Source organism: Elephantulus edwardii, unplaced genomic scaffold (assembly GCF_000299155.1).
Source record: "Elephantulus edwardii isolate Elephantulus edwardi_28Jun2011 unplaced genomic scaffold, EleEdw1.0 scaffold00104, whole genome shotgun sequence".
In the NCBI taxonomy this organism is placed as follows: Eukaryota; Metazoa; Chordata; class Mammalia; order Macroscelidea; family Macroscelididae; genus Elephantulus; species Elephantulus edwardii.
In genome coordinates, this window is record NW_006399854.1 from 201,872 (window position 1) to 224,532 (window position 22,661).

At 40.5% G+C, this 22,661-nt stretch overlaps 1 protein-coding gene and 1 pseudogene across 1 annotated transcript in view; both read right to left on the reverse strand.

The window, feature by feature from the left end:
- LOC102864746 (chromosome unknown open reading frame, human C14orf37) overlaps positions 1 to 22,661 on the reverse strand; it is a 237,780-nt gene that overhangs the window by 112,783 nt on the left and 102,336 nt on the right. The window lies entirely within an intron of this gene.
- LOC102857426 overlaps positions 17,620 to 22,661 on the reverse strand; it is a 5,809-nt pseudogene continuing 767 nt past the window's right edge.

Here is a 22,661-nt window from a genome sequence, read left to right on the forward strand (position 1 = left end):
GGGGGGGGGGAATCATTAAACAACCTGCATTATATAGATGATACAACTTTGCTTACACAAAGTGAAGACTTAGAGCACTTACTGCAAAAGATCAGAGACATCAGCCTTCACTATGAGTTAGTTATACCTTAACATCAAGAGAACAAAAACCCTCACCACTGGACCAATAGACAATATCATGGTAAACACATAAAAGACTAAAGTTGTTCTGAATTGTGGAGTTGGCAAAGAGTACTGAATACCACAGACTGCAAAAATAACAAGTAATTCTGTGTTGGACAAATTCATAGTGTTTCTTAGAGGCAAGGATGATGAGACTTAGTCTCACATCCTTTGGGCATATTTTCATGAGAGGCGAGTCCCCAGAAAAGCCTGTCATGAAAGGTCAAAGACAGAAAGGAAGACACTCAGCAAAATGGGCTGACACAGTGACTGTGACAATGGGCTTGAGCACAGGGAAGAGTGTGAGGACGGTGCACGATTAAGCAAAATTTAGATCTGTTGTGCACTGAGTCACTATGAGTCAGAGTTGACTTAATGGCACTTAAGTTTTCAATATTTCAGGGGGGAAACAGTTACAGTATTATAAATTGGGATAATATTTTAAATTGCATTCTCTCAATCAAATCAGGAGGGAGGGTATTTTTAACATATTTTAAATGCTGCTGTTGCCAAAGGAGATAGACTACACTAAGACAAGAACTCTGAGAGGTTAAGTCACAGGAAAAGATTCAGACTGGTTTTTTTAATTTGTACATTGATACATGATCTGGGCCACCTATTTAACACCATTTTATCCACGAGATCATCCCTGACCACTGGACAAAGTCCTATCCACTTGTCATCTACTGCACTGTCATGCAGAACATTCCCAGTGATTGCACTGTCTATATTTACATTCTTTTTTTTTATTACCACTTTGTCTATCTTTCCCATCAGTCATTAAATGTCATTAGATCTGACTGTATTATTCAGCACTATAATCCTGTGTACTGGAGAAAGTAACTAGCAATTAATTTTTTTTACTTTATTTTATTATTTTGTGTGTGTGTGTGCCGTCAAATCGGATCTGACTGGTACATGAGGAGATCGCCCGTCCTCCTCCAGCATAGCATTTAGTGGATTAGAACCACGTACCTCTGGGATTGCAGTGCAGCTTCTTGCCACTATGCCACCAGAGCTCCCTTGCAATTTATATTTTTTTATTATTATTATTAATTTTCATGGAAGTCATTATTGAACTTTTATCCCTGCTCACCCCTCCCACCCCCAAATTCACTCTTCTCTTTGAAAAGTAAAAGAAAAATTCTTTCATTGTTATACAATCCCTCTCCCCAAGTCCACTCCATTATGCAGCCTTCATTCTGGACTCCTGTCATGACATTAATACCTAATCACATATCCCTTTTAAATAGCTTTCTCCCTCATCTGTTTCAATGCAGTATACATTATTTATCCCTTCTTTCTCAGTCTCCCCCCAACCCCAATGTCAGTCCTGTTTTACAACAGTGGCAGTATGCAGTATTTGTCCTTTTGTGACTGAGATACTTCACTCAGCATAATGTCCTCCAGGGTCACCCATTTTGAATAATATTTCATGAGTTCCTTGTTTTTCAATGCAGTATAGTATTCCATTGTGTGAATATACCACAGCTTCTCTGTCCATTTATTTGTTGATGGGCACTTAGGTTGTTTCCAACTCCTTGCTATTGTGAACAAAGCTACCATAAACATGGGTGTGCATATATCTGCGTGGGAGGTAGTTATGGACTCTTTAGGGTATATTCCCAGGAGCGGAATTTCTGGGTCAAATGGTATCTCTATTTGCAACTTTTTGAGAAAATGCCACACTGCCTTCCATAGTGGTTGCACCATTTTACACTTCAATCAACAGTTTCTCCACAACCTCACCAGCATTTGTTGGTTGCTGTTCTGTTAAATTTTGCTATTTTTACTAGGGTGAGATGATATCTCATAGTTGTTTTGAGCAATTTATATTTTTAATTAATGCATTGATGAATTAGTGGATGGATGGTTGGAAAACAATGCTTTGAAACATAACTTTCTGTTTCCTCAAAGGATTTGTCTATTGGACATATGTGATTTTCTTATTTAAAAAAAAATAATATGCAGTACTATATTGTGAAATACTTGAGCTTGGAGAGGTAAAAGGAGAAAGCTAGACATCCACTTAAGATTAGTATAATACAGCAGTTTACGGATATTCCTTTCCCAGTTTCCCCAGCAATCCTTTGGCCTGAACTTTTTCTTTAGTTTTGGTTGACTGCAGCGACACCTACTGGTAAATTAGAGAAAGATTCATCACTAGCCAACTGCACTAGGTGTCCGGTAGATGGTCACTGAAACAAGACCCCAGGGTGTTCACACATCAAACTGTCACTTCAAACAGTTTGTTGTCTCTATTTTACGACAGAAAACTTGAACATATATTTGACTCTGCATGTCTTTCACTGGAATCTTGCTAAATGAGAAGGAATGAATAGATGCTTCAGCAGCCTATCAACCACCTATATCACGCAGGGACACCCAGTAAACTAGTTTTATAAATCTTTATAATAAAATACACAGGGACCATGCAAATAAAAGGAAGTAATTCTTCTTAAATCATCATATGAATCATTGAGCAGGTACTATTACAGAGACATTTCTGTTACTTACCCAAGAAACAAACATTTGAATGTGAAGATTACAGCAAATTTTGGTTACTTGAGAAGGATGGGAATCCCAGAACCCTTAATTGTGCTCTTGTGTAACCTATCCTTGGACCAGGAAGCAGTAGTCACAAAGGATCAAGAAAAAACTGCATGGTTCATGATCAGGAAAGAAGTGTATCAGATCTGCATCCTGTTTCCAGACATTTTCAGTCTATATGCAGAACAGACCATTCAGGGGGCTGGGCTTTATGAGGAGCAATGTGGCATCACGATTGGTGGAAGACTCATAAATAACCTACATTATACAGATGACACAACCTTCCCTGATGAAACTGAGGCAGCCCTAAGCACTTCTTGCAGAAAGTCAAGGACTATAATCTGCAATACAGATTGAAGCTTAACATCAAGAAGACAAAGATTCTCACCACTGGACAATTTGGCAGCACCACAAGAAGAGATTGATATTGTTAATTATTAAAGCTTGTTAAGCTCCACAATCAACACTTTTGGCACCAGCAGTCAGAAAGTTACAAGATAAATTTCACTGGGAAAATCTGCTGTCAGGGACCTCTCTTAGAGTACTGTAAGAGCCACGATATCAGTCTGGAATCTAAGGTGCGCCTGACCCAGGGCATGGTCTTCACAATAACTTGCTATGTATCAGAGAGCTGGACAATGACTAAGGATGACAGAAGAAGAGCCAATGCCTTTGAGTTGTGGGGCTGGAGGAGAATCTTGAACATACCATGGACCACCAAGAAAACAAATAGGTCTGTCTTGGAGAGGACAAAGCCAAGTTTCTCCTTGAGGCTAGAATTCTGAAGCTCCGTCTCACATACTTTAGGAATGTGGTCAGGAGGGCCTGGAAGGGTGGAGGAACAGTGCAGGAGAAGAAGACCTCAGATGAGATGTATGATAAGAGTAACTGGGGCAATGGAGGTTAGTGTGTTGGAATCAGTGACACTGGCTCAGGACAGGGCAAGATAGGGCCACAGGCAACTCAACAGCACATAACAACAACAATAACATGTTAACAGTTGTTATTCTTCTTGGTGTTGATACATTCTGTCAAGACGGAGCCAACATATCGCTCACCCTCTAGCAGGTGAGAGGTTGTAAATCTCAATGCAGATTACCCATCTTTCTCCCATGAAGTAACTAGTAGATTTGAACTGTGTGGCAGTGAAACTCCTTACTACTGAGCCACCAGAGTACCCATTGTTCTTGTTTGTTGTTGCTGTTGTGTACCATCGAGTCAGAACTAACTCATAGCTGGACTTCCAGTGAGTTTTCAGAAAAAATAAAAAGCACAGGAGGAGACTGCTCATCTTTCTCCTGCAGAGCAGCCAGTGGATATGAACTATATACCTTAGAGTCATTAGTGCAGTTCCTTACCACTAAGCCACCAGAGTTGTTGCTAGGTGCCATCAAATCAACTCTGACTCATATCAAACAACTGTACAACAAAACAAAATTTTGCCATCTTCACAATCTCTACTGCGTTGTTGCAGTCCTGTGTCAATCCATCTCCTTGAAGTCTTCCTCTCCCTTGCTGACTCTACTTTTCCAAGCATGCTATCCCTCTCCAGGGATAACATGCACAAAGTAAGATAAAGTCTCAACACCCTTTCTTCTAAAAAGCATTCTGGATGTACTTCTTCCAAGATCGATTTGTTTGTTCTTTTGGCAGCAAAAAGCAATAAAAACTTTGTGAGTAAAACATAGTTTGACATTTTTCCTCCCTCAAAGATAGCTGGATTTGTCTTCTGATTCTGCTGTGCCTAGGACACTTTCATGGTGGAAAGCAAGTCCATGTGGCTCTCTTCTAAGATTCAGCTCATGATTTTATCCAAAGGAAACTGGGAATTGGCTTCCTTAGAAGACTATACTATGACCCACAGACAAGTCTCAAAATTCTGCACTGCTGAGAAGTAAAAATAATGACCACAGAAGAGACATAATTGAATACTGGCAACATTTTTTAGTAAGATGAAGCATACTAGTTATCCATAACATAGTTCATCCACACTGCTCCTTTGAGGCAGAGAATAAGCAGGCTTTTTTACTGGGGAAGATCACAAGGTAGAAAGAAAGGAACTGCCCTTGAGAGATCCGGTGGCCTACTAGCAAGGACTCATGCTGTCAGCCCAAAGGTACGCGGTTCGAATCTACCAGATGCTCCATGGAGAAAGATGGAAAATCAACTCCCATGCAATTTACGGCCTCTGAAAACCTGCTGGAAGGTCAGCTACAAGTCAGTGCTGGCTCGAGGGTATACAACAACAAGTATCATTAAAGGGAGCTCTGGTGGCCTAGTTTGTAGGGAGCTAATCCAAAGGCCTAGCCTCCAGAGGTTCAAATCTACCAGTGACTCAGCAAAAGAACTGTGGGCAATAGTCTCAGCTTGGAAAATCACTGAAGGGTCACCCATAAGACAGTTCAACTAAACAGCAATGAGAGAGAAAGAGATTGAGAGATTATCATTAAAAGCTTCAAAAAGCAGAGAGGGGAGTAAAGCAAAATTGTTAAAACAGGGTCAAAACTACCTAATCTAAGGGAATGAAAAAAATTCCAGTTCTGTTCATAGGGAGGGAGGAAGAGGTAACAAACAAAGGCAGTTTTATTAAAAGCAAATATTGTCAAATCCTAACTCCTTTTTAATAAGGTCTTCCTAGACCTTTTTAATCTCCCAAGTGGGGTTTCTTCAAAGTCTCAGATAACACAGACATCCTTTGGCCCCTTGCCTCTTTTCCCAGGTTTCTCCACAGACCAGCAGCACTGGCACCATCCAGGAGTCCTTTGCAGGGAAATCTGCCTCTGTAAAAATTTAGTCTTGGGAACCCTAAGGAGAAGTTCTTCTCTGACCAATATAGTTGCTATGAGTTGAAATCAAGATTATTTGTTTTTCAATTTGGTTTACTCATGTTGCAAAGAAAGAGTGCTGGACTGCTAACCAAAAGGTTGTATGCAGGTCAAACCACTCAGCTGCTCCCCCAAAGAAAGATGTGTCATTCTGCATCTATTCCAGATGTGTGGTTCTATAAGGAAGCTCTAGTCTATCCTATTAAGTAGCTGCGGGTTAGAATTAGCTGGGGCAGAAGGTAAAGGAGGAAGCTCTAGTGACTTAGTGTTAAGGAGCTGTGCTACCAACTTGAAGGCACTCATTTCAAACCCACCAGCTGCTACACATGAAAAACATGGGCAGTCTTTTCCTATGTGATTTATTGCCTCTAAAAACCCACTGGAATGTCAGTTACGGGTCAGTTTCATCTCAGTGGTATACAACCCACTGAGGAGGGTCAGCTATAAGTTGAACCTGACTCCATGGGACATAACAACAACATATGTTCTCAAGAAAGTGCTATAATATTTTTTTTGCTTTTTTAATTTTTTTGTTGTTGTTGTTGTTGTGTACCCTCGAATCGGATTGGACTGGTACAGGAGGAGCTTGTCCCTCCTTTTCTAGCGGAGCATCTGGTGTATTTGAACCTCAAGCCTTTGGGATTGCAGCACAGCTTCTTACCACTAGACTACCAGAGCTCCCTCAGAATGTGTTATATTTATAAGCTTATTTTGGGTAGTGGACTCCTTTTCACCAAGCAATATGAAATAGGTTGGAACTAATATTGAATAGTCTTTCAAAACAAAGAAGCATCCTTAGTATAGAAGGATAATTAGCTGGAGTCCTTATCCTTTTAGCCTAGAAGGACAGTTTTTTTTCAGTTAGAAAAGAATAAATATAATCTTATACATAATCTATCAAGAGCTAACTGGGTGGGGAGACATTGGAGTCAATCAGAGTAAGAGAAATACACAAAATCCCTTAACAAGTAGCTGAACAGATACGATATTAAAACATGTCTCTAAAGAAGAAATGTTGTTCTTAAGTGCCATCAAGTCAGGTACGACTCCTAACAAACCCTATGAACAGCAGATCGGAACCCTTCCTCTTCTGTGACATTCTCACAATCTCTGACACACTTGAGTCCATTGTGCAGTCACTGTGTCAGTCCATTGGGTTGAAGCTCTTCCTATCTTTCACTGACATTTCCAAGCATGATGTTCTTTTCCAAGGAACAGCCTCTCCAAGAAACATGCCCAAAGTATTTGAGGCAAAGCTTTATCACCTTTTCCTATTAAAGCTGAAATCCTCCACCCTGTGACCTATAGCTGACATCCACCCCCTTTTCTAGAACATAGAAGATATGACTTTGCCACTTGGTTAAGTAAATACAAAGGGAAACTAAATAACTGCTAGATTTGCTCTGAATCACCAACTTTCTTGTTTTCCTCTTTATAGAAGATCCTGGATAAGGCCAGCATTACTTAAGTGCACGTGGCTCAGGTGTCTGCCTGCAATAAATAAAGACAAATCCTAGTAAAATGATTGCATTTTACTTAGATTCAGTATCAACATCCATGGTAGCAGCAGTCAAGAAATCAAAAGGCATGTTGCATTGGGGAAACCTGCTGTCAAGGACCTCTTCAATGTGCGAAAGCATAAGTTTAAAGACTAAGTTGCATTTTATCCAATTTGATGAAATTTTCATTTACTTCCTATGCATCTGATATTTGAACCATGAATAAGAAAGACAGAAGTATTTATGTCTTTGAATTGTGATACTGGAGAAAAGTACTGACTATACCATAGACTGTCAAAAGACCAAACAAGCTCTTGAATAAAGTGCAACCAAGATGCTCTTTATAGGCCAAGACGGTTAAACTGCATCTCACATGCTTTGAACACCCTGTCAGGAGGATCCTGTCCTTGGGAGCAGACATACTGGTAAAGGTAGAAGGTTAAAAAAAGAAAGGAACGCCCTCAAAAAGATGGACTTGTCATAGTGACTACCAAAATGGACTTGAGCATGACAAAACATAAGGGAAGGGTCAAATATGTAGCTCAGTGTGGCTATGAGCTGTAGTCAACTTGACAGCACCTAATAACAACATGCCACTTGTCTCCTATATGCTGTTGTTGTCGTTGGTGTTGCTGTTGTTAGGTGTCATCAAGTCGTAGACTACTCATAGCAACCCTATGAATGAAAAACCTGAGCACCATTCATAGAGTTTCCAGAGGCAAATCATTTCGGAAGTAGATGCCACTCCTGCTTCCAGGCTTGTTTTAATTGGGAAGCACCTCTCCAAAATACTCAAGAGCAACAGTGTCTCTCTGGAGACTAAGGTCCGCCTGATACAGGCCATGGCTTTTGCAATCACTTGTTATGCATCAGAGAGTTGGACAATGACTAGGGAGGGTAGAAGGAGAATTGACGCCTTTGAGCTGTGGTGCTGGAGAAGAGTATTGAATGTACCATGGACCGCCAAGAAAACAAACAGATTCATCGTAGAGAGGATTAAACCAGGCTGCTTCTTGGAGGCAAGGACTCTGGGGCTTCGTCTGACATACTTTGGACATGTTGTAAGGAGAGACAGGTCTTTAGAGAGGGACATCATGCTGGGTAAAGTACAGGGACAGCGCAGGAGGGGAAGACCCTCTATGAGGTGGATTGATTCAGTGACTGGGGTACTTGGGATGGGTGTGTCAGAGGCAATGAGATTGGCACAGGATAGAGCACGGTTTAGGGCTATTGTACATAGGGTCGCTATGAGTCGCAAACGACTCGACGGCCCATAACAACAACAACAACAACCAGCAAACTCTGTCCACCATGGGGAACCATTGTCACATCTGGCACATCAGTGTCACAGTACTCAGCATCACAGCAACCACGAGTTACCTCTGCACAACAACGCACAGACCAGGGCTATACCATCTAGAAGAATGTTTGACAGAAAAACAATTTGAACCAGGCCTGAGGGCTGTGGATTAAAATCACCCACCTTGGGCTCGGTAGCATAACTTTCTGTCCACTAGGCCAAAGTAGCTCTCTCCATGTCGTCATTGTTATTATTGTTAGGTGCCATTGAGTCATAAACTCCTATATACCAATACATAAATAATAAAGCTTCTCCTTTGTCTGTTCCAATCTCTGGCTCCAGCATTGGTTTTTCCAGCAGTAGCTGGCAGTACCATGGTTTTTGGTAACAGTCTTACTTAGAATCCCCAATATATAATAGCTTCCAATTGGACTAGGAGGTAAAGGAACTAGAACTCAATAGCTTGCCTCACCCTATTTTTACAATTCCTTTCTACCATATATTTCCTTTTGCAATCTGCTTAACCTTTAACATCTGGCAGAAGTGAGCTTCTGCTTTCCTTCCTAGACAGACTGAGTACCTGTATACTCACCCTGTACTTAATATATCTAATCATGTAATGTTACAACAACTCAAAGACTTCAAACCTTGGCTAACAGCCAAGTATTTATTTGCTGAAGCACAAAACAATTCAACCTGTCAAGTCAGAACAGATTCAGAGCTGACCCTTTCAGGTTTTCTGAGGCTATAAACTGCACAGGACAAGACTGCCCATCTTTCTCCCATGGAGACACTGGTGGATCCAAACTTTGGCTTAGCAGCAAAATTCCCTATGGATTATGCTACCCCTTTAACTCTTATCTGGGCAAATAAATTAATTGCTTGGTTGGAGAGACAACCCTTCTCCCTTGGAAAGTTTCAGTCTTATGTCCATTTGAAAATTCACTTCAAAAATACCATAAAACGTGTAGTTCTTTGTTCATACTCCTTCGACTTATGACAACTGCCTGTTTCCTTATTAGACAGCTATTTAAGAAAATATTTTATATGAATTCATTTCATATCTGTGTAAGAGTCAAGATTCTATCTTCTCTTAAAACATACATTTTTAACAAATATTAATTACTGATTTATGATCCCTCTATGTCTTAAGAACTTAAGAGCAAAAGTGTTCTGATACCACAAAAGAGAAGAAGAGAAGAGAAGAGAGGAGCTTCCGTGGACCCCAGGGGGATATGTACAATCAGAGCTCAGAACAAGAGTACAAAGGGGGAAATGATGACCAGGGAGAAGAAATGCTGGTTTCCACTGAAAGCAAACCTGACAATTTTGACCATAGTTTGCCCCTACCACTTCTGTATTACTGTTGTTGCTATTAGGGGTCTTCAAGTGAATTCCAACTCAAAGCCACCCCAAGTAGCAGAGTGAAACTGCCTCATGGGGATTTCTAGGCAAAATAATTATCAATCTGGAGACTAAGGTGCACCTGATCCAGGCCATGGTCTTTGCCATTACTTGCTATGCATCACTGAGCTGGACAATGACTAGGGATGATAGAAGGAAAATTGATGCCTTTGAGCTGTGGTGCTCGAGGAGAATATTGACTATACCATGGACTGTTAAGAGAATAAACAGGTCCATCCTGGAGAAGGTGAAACCAGGCTGCTCCTTGGAGGCAAGGATTCTGAAGCGTCATCTGACATACTTTGGACATGTTGCAAGGAGGGACCAGTCCTTGGAGAGTGCTTGGGAGGTTGGAGGGAGAGCGCAGAAGAGGAAGACCTTCAATGAGATGGACTGATAACAGTAACCGGTAATGGGGTAGGTGTGTCAGAGACAATAATTTTGGCTCAGGATAGAGCAGGGTTCAGAGCTGTTGTCTATAGGGTCCCTATTAATCATAAATGACTCAATGGCACATAACAACAACAATCAAAATGTCACCTGTTCAAATCAACCAATCACTCCATGTGAAAAGACGAAACTGTTTGCTCCTGTTTAAATTTACAGCCTCAGAAACCCAGCAGAGCAGTCAGGAGTTGGAATCAACTTGACGACAGTGGGTTTTGATTTTCGTATCTTTACAGGAGGAGATCACCTGAGAACTCTTGGATGAATTTGAAACATCCAACAATCAGCACTGTTCAATTTCTCTGCCAGTGTTCACTTTCCTTTGTATTAGTGGATTATATGGATGAAATGTTTTTCATTTTCTCTGTCATTTACAAAACTTGACCACTTGCAGCAACTCTGCCTGAACCTCAAGTGTGCATGGTGTGTAGTATAGCCTCTTTTCCAAGGTCAGGGCTCTGAAGTCCAAGGCCTTGGTCTTGTGGAATGCACTAAACTTTTATCAGACTTGAGACAAACAAACCCGGTTGGAGATTCACCCTGTGCCTATGACTAACTGCCCATCAGACCTTCTGCAGTTGGAAGTTATCAATATTATCTGTAGTATTTATCCCCAAGCGGTCATCAAATCCAGCCTGTTGTCATCCTCTTTCAAGAAGAGCAGCTGGAAAATTCAAATCCCATTATTTCAAAAAGAGCTCAGCCCTGCAGGAAATTTTAGAGATGGAAGTTATAAATCAAAATCACCTGAGCTATGATCTCTATTTTAAATTCCTTCCTCGACTATTATTTATAAAGTTCATTTAAAATATTCTTTACAAATTGGGAACCCATGTTGATCATGTATCTGATTTTTTTTTGGGGGGGGGTCAGGTTCTGTGGAGAAAAACAAAAGGAAGAATAAAATAAAACAAACAAAAAAAAAAGCCCAACTCCAAAACAAAACCACTTTCTGCCCAGTGGAAAAAATTCCCCTAAATTGGAAAAGGTTATTAATTCTCAAATGCTAAAATGAACTGAACAAGTTCACTGGCTCTGACCTCACATGATCATTAAGGTTACATTTAATGTTTCTGCATCCTTTCATAATGTCTTAGTGAATGAGGGGAAAGGATCTAAATTGCTCTATTTTCTGGATGGTAGACATTAAATGCATTCTTTCTCTGCCCCAGATGAAGTAATACAAATAAAATTTGGAAGTGCCTAAATATTCTAAGTTATTAAAACAAACAAAAACACTCTTCAAACTCATTGCTGCAGAGTCAGAACCAACACATAGCTGACCCTCCATTGGGTTTCTGCGGCTGTAAATTACACAGAAGGAAATCAACCATCTTTCTCCTGCAGAGTGGCCAGCCTGGATTCGAATGGCCAGAGAGACACAGTCTTTGGGTCAGCAGCACAAGTCCCTCCAGACCACGCCATCAAAGCTGTCTATTTCAATGGACTAGTAGCCAAACAAGGCACTTTAGGATACCGGGGATTAGGCATTGGGCTGCTCACTTCCAGGTTTCCAGCATCAATCCTCAAGCAGCTCTGGGGCAGAATGATGAAACTGTCTGCTTCATATAGCCATGGCATAGCTTATTGATCTGACTGTACAGATTTTGTTTTCTTTATAAAGTATGGTCCATAATGAAGGCCAAAGTCTTAGCACTCTGTCAGTTAATGCTTCAAGTCTTCATTGTTTTTAGCAAGCAGGGCAACCAGCATTCATTTTTGGCCAAGGAGCAACATACACAACAGCCACAAATGTTGTTGAAGACTTTCATGTTACTGTGATACTGAATAGATTTCAACAGAGCACTCCATCAAAAACAGACTAGGAAGAAAGACCTGGTGATCCACTTCTGAAGATCAGTCAAAGACCCACACTGTGGATCTCAATGGTCTGATTTAAATCATGGCACTAAGGCAGGACCAGGTAATATAATATGTTCTGTTGTGCATGGGGTCACTATGAGTGAACAGCAGCTAACAATAATATGTTGTTTTTGTTATATGCCATCAAGTCACCTGCAACTCATAGCAACCCTATGTACAACAGCCCTAAACCCTGCTCTACCCTAGGCCAACCTTATTGTCTCTGACACACCTACCCCCACGACCCCAGTGACTGAATCAATCCATCTCATTGAGGATCTTCCCCTCTTATGCTTCCCATCTCAAGCTGGGTAGAGGGACAACAATAACATAGAGAGCATAATTGATTTTCAAATGTAAAACCAACTGTTGTTGTTACTGTTAGGTGCTGTTGAATTGAGTACGACCCATACCGACCCTATGAGTAACAGATCTGAAACTTGTCTTTTCCTGTGCCATCTCACATTTCCTGACACATTAGAGCCCACTGCGGTAGTCAATCCACCTGGTCAAGGCTCTTCTCTTTCTCTGACCCTCTGCCTTTCAGAGCATCAGGTCCCTCTCCAAGGAACAGCCCCTCCTAGCAACATGCCCGAAGTACGTCTGGTGAAGCTTTATCATCTTTGCCTCCAAAGAGCACTCTGGCTGCACTTTCTCCAACACATTTGTTTGTTCTTCTGGCAGCGCATGAGATGTTCAGCACTCTTCTCCAACACCACAGCTCAAAGATATCTACATGGAAGGTTTTCCAGGGATTCAAGATTTGTTTAACATTTGAAAAATCAATCAATCATAGTAGAACATCCTTTGTTCTATCTTTTTTTAAAATATAAATATATAGATTTTAGTTGTTCTATCTTGCTGGATTTTATTTGTTAAAATGTTACTGAAAATTGTTTCCCTTTAGATTGATGAGGTATATCATTTTGTAGTCTTTCTCAAATGTCTTTTCTATCTCCTGTATTTTTTGAATACTGGCCTAAAAAATAAATAAGAAATGTTTCTTCCTTTTATCTTTTCTGAAAAACTCTGAGTAGAATTCATATTATCTCTTCTTTAAATATTTGATAGAATTTATCCAGGAAAAAAGAGATAGTAACAGTATAAGACAACCATTATATAAAGACAATGAGAGACTGACACACAGCATCCACATTGGGAAGTTAATTGAAAAGTAATTATTCTGGGGGACAGGAAAGGCAATATATAATAAGGAGTTTATTATACATTATAATTAATTATGATAATCAATGATAATGTTATAAAAAATGTATACGAATACTTGTGTGAAAAACCAATGATTTCTTAACCTTCACTCCAGAAAAACAGCTTCAGTTAAAGCCCTATGAATTCAATAGTCACTAGACAGTGATCAGTACATTTTATTAAGTTCGCTGCTGTTGGGTGCCATCCAGTCAGCTAGTGACCTTATGAACAATGGATCTGAACTTTGCAATTTTGCACCATCTTGTGTCATCCACATCATCTTGAAATACTTGAGATCGCTGTTACAGTCACTTTATCAGTCCATCTCATTGATGGTCTCCTGCTCTTTCAATGTACTTCACCTTAATTAGCATCGTAAAACCTCAACTCAGGAATACCTGGGTGATGCAGTTAACGCACATAGCTGTGAACAGAAAGATTATCGGTTCAAGTCTACCCAGAGACCCCTCAGGAGAACTGCCTGGGGACCCATTTTCAAATACAGTTTTCTACTCTGACACAAATGGGCTTGCCATGGGTCCAATCAACTCCACAGCCACTAATCAACCTCAAATCAGGAGGTAAGGAAACTGGTTCTCCTGCTTTCTCCATTTCAACACAACCATTCTCTTCATTGACTTTTTCTCTAGATTTTTCAAAGAGGTCAGTCTATATTTCATTTTGTTCTTTCTGAAAATGTTGAGTCTTCTCTCAGCATTTCTTCTTGTTTCCCTCCCAGGAGAAGTGACCCAATGTTTTCACATACTCATAATTCTCTGAGCCTACAAGTGCATTCTGATTACAAAGAAATTAGTTCGCAGCATTCTCCTTAGATGCAATGTGGCTCATTAACATTTGTATTAACTGTAACTGATGAAGAGATTGTTTTTGGCTCAGTTCCAAGATTCCTTTTCCTACCTTACTAATGGAAAATGACTGCTGAATTTTCACATTAAACAAAAAGGTACACCTCACAAAAAATGTGCTTCCCCTCAATATTCTAAATCAATATAATTATGAAACTACAGATAAAGGTTTTCAGCTTCTGGGAAGCATTCGTGATTATTATCACGGCAAATAACTTGCAGCTGACATAGTCAGGATTTGGTTTCCAGAAGAATCTTCTAATGAACAAACTCAAACTTTTTTTTAGTATATACTGGTTTACAAACAAACTGCATATACATTGTTTTCACCCCAGACCTTCCCAAACTTATTTTTAATCAGACGTCAATTCAATAATCCAATGTCTAGAACCTCATTCAAGGCATTAAAGATATGAGAAAGGAACATTTCCTTTTCAAGCTCAAGTATTCAAAGTACTGCTTCATCAATAACACTTTGCTGTAACCAGAACTGAGACAACAAAACCAAACCTAAACTTCCTGCTATTGAATCAATGCCACACATTCGTTTGGGACACCGTCTGTTCCAAGGCAGAGCTGCTGCACTTGGGCTTGTTTTGCTGTGCTCTTATAGAAAGCACACCATTGGCAGTTGTGTGGTTTCTGCCCCTGCTAAAAACAAAACAAAACAAAAAAACCAACTATCTTGCTGGTTAGGTTCAAACTACCAACAACCCAGGTTAAGAGTTGAAAACAAAACATTTGTGCCACCTAGGGACCGAGATGCAAAAAGACAGCTCGATTCTCTGACACGGAAAACAAAACCAACAGCAAGGACAGCAGAATCTCGCGTGCTCAGTTTCATCACAGATGCCTAGCTGGTTTTGTTCTCGGTTATCAAGGTCTCGTGTCTATTAAGCCACCTAATCAGCTATTTGAGCAATTTGAATCGATTGACCACTCTGTGAAAATGCAATCATTCTATTCTCAGCTGATTCAGATGTTGCAATAATGAAAGCAATTGGCCCAACATTTCCAATTTCCAAAGTCGGATCATTTCAAATGGAGCCTTGATGGTGTGGTGTATAATGCATCTGGCTGTTAACCAAAAGGTTGGTGGTTTGACTGATCACTCCGAGAGAAAGACAGGCAGTTCCCTTCCATGAAGATGGACAGTCTTAAACTCCAGATGCAGAGTCACTGAGTGGGAACAAATTTAATGGCAGTGGGCTTTGATTTTGCTCGTTTCAATGGCATAGAATCATTCAACATTAACTCTAAACAACAACAACAACAAATTTTACATACATACTAAACCGCTAAATTATATTCATGTTATTGCCATTGTTATTAAGAGCTGTCAAGAACAAATCATAGTGACCGCATGAAAAACAGATCTGAACCCTGTCCTATTCTGTGTTATCCTAACAATTTCTGACACACTTGAGCCCACTGCAGCGGGTACTGTGTCAATGTACCTGGTCGAGGGTTATCCTCCTCTCTTTCACCGATCCACTATCTTTCCAAGCATCATGTCCCTCTCCAAGGAATAGCTTATGTCAGCATTATGTCCAAAGTATGTGAAATGAAGCTTTGTCATCTTTGCCTCCAAGGAGCACTCTGGCTGCACTTTCTCCAAGACCTGTTTGTTGTTTGGGCAGTCCATGATGATATTCAGTACCCTTCTCCAACACCACAGGTTTTTGGTGGTGGTGGATTGTTTTAATCCCTACAATGATGCATATTATCTCCATACCTTTTCAATCTATATGAAGAACAGAACATTCTGGAGGCTGGGCTTTATGAGGAAAAGTGTGGCATCAGGATTGGAGGAAGAGTTATCATAACATGAGTTATACAGATGACCACACAACATTGTTTGCTAAAACTGAGGAGGACATGAGGTATTTGCTGCAGAAGGTCAAGGACTGTAGTCTTCAATATGGATTGAAGTTCAACATCAAGAAAACAAAGATTCTTACCACTGGGCAAATTAGCAGCACCATGATAGATGGAGAAGTGATTGAGATTGTCAATAACTTCAGCTTGCTTGGTTCCACAATCAACATTCTTGGCACCAGCAGTCAGGAGGAATTCAAAAGACGAATTACATTAGGAAACTCTGTTGTCAGGGACCTCTCTAGAGTACTGAAGAACAACAATGTCAGCCTGGAAACTAAGGTGTGTCTGATACAGGCCATGATCTTTGCAATTACTTGCTATGTATCTGAGAACTGGACCATAACCAAGGATGATAGAAAAAGGATCAATGACTTTGAGTTGGTGCTGGAGAAGAGTGTAGAACATACCGTGGACTGCCAGGAGAACAAACAGGTCAGTTCTAGAGAGAGTGCAACCAGGCTGCTCCTTCAAGGCAAGGATTCTGAAGCTCTGTCTCATATACTTTGGTCATGTGACCAGAAGGGACCAGTTCTAGGAGAAGAACATCATGCTTGGAAGGATGGAGGAACAGCACAGGAGAGGAAGATCCAGGATGAGATGGACTGACTCAATGACTGGAGAAATGAAATTAGGTCTGTTGGAGAAAAGGAGATTGGCTCAGGATAGGGCAGAATTCAGGGTAGCTATGAGTAACAGGCAACTCGATGCCACATAACAACAAGACCACTCCATGGTCATATCTTCTTACAGCAATGTATATGTAGCAAAGTAAGAAATAGAAATTCAGAGAATTTGAGGCCATGAATCTACTGTTTTGCCTTAGAAAGTCATCTAAGTTTTCTGCTTAAAGTGCTTCATAGGAAATGAGAGTATATCTATTAAAAGAGCATGAATTATTTTTAGCCAATCTCAACTACCCACCTCAATCTGTTCATTTTTGTAAAATTTACATGGATTGGAGCATTTCATTCTGTAAAATATGGAATAAATTATCAATAAATTAGTCCACTGAAAAATAATGAAGAAGTAGAAGGCCAATAAATGGTATATTCAATGAGATTACCTTTTAAAGGGTCTCTATGTTTAAATTCTATTGATTCATTAAGGAAAAATATATACTTAGTTTTACCATTTTCACACACTATCTTGAGCTACCACATAGCTCTACTTTCTAAAATGACACTGCTCATGAAATACACATTTAAATCTGTTGTTTCCAACTGCTGCTATAACAACTGGTCATAAACTTTGTGGCTTAAAACTAGACATTTATTACATCACCGTTTTGGTAGTCAGAGCATAAAATTAATCCTATGGAGCTAAATCAAGAGGCTGGCAGGTTCCTCCTGAGTGTTTGGGAGAGAATGTACCTCTTTACCTTTTCTTTCTTTTTTTTATTTCAATGTTTTATTGCAGATAATACATGGGATGGACAATTGAAGTTTGACAATATGATGGGGAGAGTGCCCATAAAGACGCTTCTAATCAGTGCCAGCAACCACCCTTCAGACAGATGTTCTCACCGAGGCTCCAGTATCACTGACAAGTATTAACGAAAAAGCAAGAATGTTCTTGGTGGTTTTCTAGGCCTTGAAGGTGGGCCCCACGGGGTCATCTCAGTCCACATCTACCCTTCGGCTCATTTTGATGGCAGAGTTTATTCTCTTTTGTCTCAGTCTTTACCGATTCTTGTTTTCTACCCTGATCTTCCAAAGGGCGGCATCTTCCTTAGACGGCTCTTTCAGGGCCTGGCCTCAGTGATGATGTCTCGGATCTTCTGTAGGTAATCGGCCGGATTCCGGAACTGATAGCGGCTACATTCCGAGGTCAGTATCAACTCTTCTGCCCTGTTGATCTTATTTTTATGCCTGACGGCGATCTTCTGCCGCAAGGGCTCCGCCATCTAGTCGGCGGTTGCCAGATGGAATCTGACTGCAGCCTTGGAATTCACTTTGTTCACATTCTGGCCCCTAGGACCGCTGCTCTGACAGTAAGATATTGTCAAGCGATCTATAGGAATGTCATTGTTGGCTTCCTTTGCATCATCCGGGACCATCCACGCGGTCTCTGTTCCCTTGGATTTGGGGTACAGCTTGTCCAGGCTGTGGATGCTCTGGAACTCGGCACCGTCCACGTGCTTGTGCAGAGTCCGGCGGGGACAGCGCCCGAGGGGTGGGAGCAGCCAGGCTCGGCTCGTGGCCCAGCGAAGGGCCCCCTCTTTGCCTTTTCTAATATACAGAACTCACGCTAGGAGAGGAGTGCATCAGGTTTCACAATTCCTATTCAAACTGTATGCTGAACAAATACTCCAGGAGGCTGAACTATCTCTATGAGCTCTGGTGGCCTAGTGGTAAGAAGCTATGCTGCAATCCCAAAAGCACGTGGTTCAAATCCACCAGCTGCTCCATAAGAGAAAGATGGGTCATCTCTTCCTGTTTGATTAACTGCCTCGGAAGACCTGCTGGAGGGTCAGCTATGGGTCAAACAGAAAATAATTCCTCTCTATTTTACCTGATCTGAGAGTACTTAGGTAGTTGTACCAATTAATATGGATGCAGAAACTGTTTTTTTTTTTTAGTAATGGATCCTAGGAGATACTCCTGTCCTACCAACAAATGGACGGTAAGGTAATAAAATGCTAGATCTGGACACTAATCAAACACAATCTTCCTAACTTGAGAAAAATCGATGAAATGTGATATATCCAGACAACTGAATGCCACTCGGCCATAACCAGCGTGACTGACTTATTCCTTGGTTTGGTTTCCAAGGAGTTCACAATACTGAAAAACATATTGGCAGAATAAATTTATAGGGAAAGAGGTTAAAAAAAGATGTTCAGGGATATAGTGGATTAATCTAATATTAAAAAAAAAACCAAACCTTCCCAGCAACAATAGCAAAGTTCAACAGAGCAGCAAAAAAATAAGTGCTAGCGAGGCTGTGGTGAGATTGGAAGCCTTATTCACTGCTGGTGGGAATGTAAAACGTTGCAACCACTATGAAAGGCAGTTTGGCTCTTTCTCAACAAATTTGAAATAAAAACACCATTCGATCCAGTAATTCTACTACTGGAAGTATACCCTAAAGAAACCATAATAACCATCCAAACAGATCTTATTAATGCATTATTTACAATAGCAAAGAGATGGAAATAATCCAAGTGCCCATCAACAAATGGATAGAAAAATTATGGTATATTCACACAATGGAATACTATAAAGCTCTGAAAAACAATGAACTTGTAAAGCATTACACAACATGAGGGCCCCTGGAGCACATCATGCTAAATGAAATATCTCAGTCACAAAAGGACAAACACTGCATAGCAGCACTGTGATAAAGCAGGCCTGACATGGGGTGTTGGGAGGAGACTAGGATAAGAGTAGATAAACAAAGACCATTGCATTGGAACAGATGAACTAAAAACCTGTTGAAAATGAATATATGATTAAGCATTATACATACAACAGCAGCCTAGAATAAGAGGTACATCATTGTAAAGAGGACTGAGGGGAGAGGGAGAGGAAGGTAATTGTGCTAAAAAGAATTAATATTTTTTTAAAACAGTGAACTGGGGGAGGGGCAAAAATGGGGAGAGGGTAAAATATACAATAATGAATGAATGAAAATCTAACTTCTCCATAAATGTTCATTAAAATCACAATAAAATAAAATTTTATTAAAAATAATCTCAAGATTTAGGCATATTACTTTTAAAAGCCTAACAAATCAGTAAGTTGGTATCACTAATATAAGAATGGAAGCCCCGACAGCACAGTTCATAGGAGCCGCAATGCTAACCGAAAGATAGTATGTCCCTCAAATGAACCAGCAGCCCCTCAAGAGAAAGACTGGCAAGCTCATCTCACCCCAGTTACAGCCTGTGGGAACGCCACTGGGGTCAGCGAGGACTTAGTTCTGACTAGATTGCAATGAGGTGAGAATTTAAAAGAAAAATCACTGAACAAGCCAGAGGAGAACAAGAGGAAAGACAGGAGGAACGACAGAGCCATTTTTTCCCTCAAACCCAACACGGTCTTAAATTTTAACTTCTATTAGCCAAAAAACTTGAAACAACTCAAATGTTCATCAACAGGTGACCAGATGAACTATATGTAATGTATGCACACAACTGAATGCTACTCAGCAATAACAAGGAATGACAGTATATAGAAGTTCTATTATTTCATTGACATAAAATTCTAGAAAAATGAAAACTATAACAAAATTAAGCCTTCAATATGGATTGAGACTCAATATCAGGAAGACAAAGATTCTCCCACTGGGTCAACTGGCAGCATCAGGATGGATGGTGAAGAGATTGAGATTGTTCACAGCTTTAGTTTGCTTAGCTCCACAGCCAACACTCTTGGCACCAGTAGCCAGGAAATTAAAAGATGTATTGCTCCAAGCAGATATATGCACACCCATGTTTATTGCAGCTTTGTTCACAATAGCAAGGAGTTGGAAACAACCTAAGTGCCCATCAACAAACGAATGGCTAGAGAAGCTGTGGTATATTCGCACAATGGAATACTATGCTGCATTAAAAAACAAGGAACTCATGCAATATTATTCAAAATGGTTGACTCTGGAGAACATTATGCTGAGTGAAATATCCCAGTCACAAAAGGACAGATATTACATGATGCCACCGTTGTAGAATGGGACTGTCCTTGGGGTTGGGGAGAGACTGAGTAAGATGGGTTCAATAATGTATACTGCACTGAAACAGAGGAGGGAAAGAACCGTTTAAAAGAGAGATGTAACTGGGTATTTCTGTCATCACAGGAGACTAGAGCGAGGGCTGCATGGTGGAGGGGACCTGGGGGAGGGTTTGTAAAACAATGAAAGAATCTTTTCTTTTATTTATCCATAATTTTTGGACTCATGTACTTATAACTTGTTAGTCAAATTTGTGTCTTCTAGGTTGCAACACCCCCATGATACATCTTGAAGGATATGTACATGTACAGCCAAGCACAATCAATAAGAGTGCATCTAAATTCCAAAATCAATCTCCATAATAGTCTATGTGTTTCCTACTGCCAAAGGGGCCCTTTAGAGTAGTGAGAGAAGATCTTCACCCTGAAACCCACAGCGTCCCTTTTCAGCAGGAAGTAGCTAAGAGAATACGCCATCCCCTTTTCCTTATGACTCAGGGTGAAGTCTCTCTCAGGGAGGAGTGATAGGGAATGGCAAAGGGCACACTGACAAAGAAGATTAATCAGAACTGGCTTTGACAAGCACTGTGGCATTTGGACAAGAACAAACTGGGAGGAGGGTAGAGAGAATAGTGCAACAATGAATGAGTGGAAGCCCAAAATCTCTGTAAATGTTTATGAAAATTAATAAAATATAATTACAGAAAGAAAAAAAAAGATGTATTGCGATGGGAAAGTCTGCTGTTAGGGACCTCTCCAAAGTACTGATGAGCAATGGTGTCACTCTGGAGACTAAGGCGCACCCGATATAGGCCATGGTCTTTGCAATCACTTGCTAGGCATCAGAGAGTTGGACATTGACTAGGGATGATAGAAGGAGAATTGATGCCTTTGAGCTATGGTACTGGAATAGAGTATTGGACTGCAAGGAAAACACAAACAGGTTCATCCTAGAGAGGGTTAAACCAGGCTGCTCCTTGGAGGCAAGGATTCTGAAGCTTCATCTGACATACTTTGGGCATGTCCTTGGAGAAGGACATCATGCTTGGGAGGGTGGAGGGACAGCACAGGAAGGGAAGACCCTCTATGAGATACATTGAATCAGTGACTGGGATCATCAGGGTAGGTATGTCGGAAACAGTGAGATTGGCACAGGATAGAGCAGGGTTTAGGGCTGTTGTACATAGGGTCCTTATGAATCGCAGGTGACCTGATGGCACATAACAACAACAACAGACTGTAGTTTCCTGGAAGTAGGGACTAAGAGAGGTATGGACAACTAAGGAAGGAGCTCTGATGAACAATAGCGGTTAAATGCTTGGCTGCAAATGAAAAGTCTGAACTCATCAGTCACTTTGCAGGAGAAAGATATTACAGTCTTCCACAATGGCTCCAGTCTTAGAAAAGCCTGTGTTATATTGCTATGTACCACCGAGTCATAACCACCCCACAGCCCACACTCGATCAAGTTTTTAGAGGCCGTAAATGACTGTTCCTCTTTCTCTCACAGAGCAGCTAGTGCTTTAGAACCACAGGCCTTCGTATTGGCAGTGTAGCTCCTTACCACTAGGCCACCAGAGCTCTCTAAGAAACTGTCCCTACAAATAACTGCATTATTGTAAAGATAGATAACTAGTAAGATGTACACAAAAGTCCAAAGGGGGAAGGAGATGGAAGAGTTAGAGTGGGGGGGGAACATCTTGAGGTCACAGTTGTATGAGCAGAGCGAGGGGCTGGAGGAACTAAGAAAGATTCAGTGGAGACCTGAAAAGATGAGGTAATGGTGGGCATGGATCAATGGTGATTAATTTTATAAAATACAATGTATATGAATGATATTAAAATAGAGGAATGCATGAAACATAATGTATATGAATTTTGTGCAAACCAATATAATTAATTTTCAAAATAAAAATAAACTATCCCTAAAGGACATTCCAGCATAACGGTTTGTAGTTGAGTGCTTCACCATTTGCCCTAACCAGAGACTC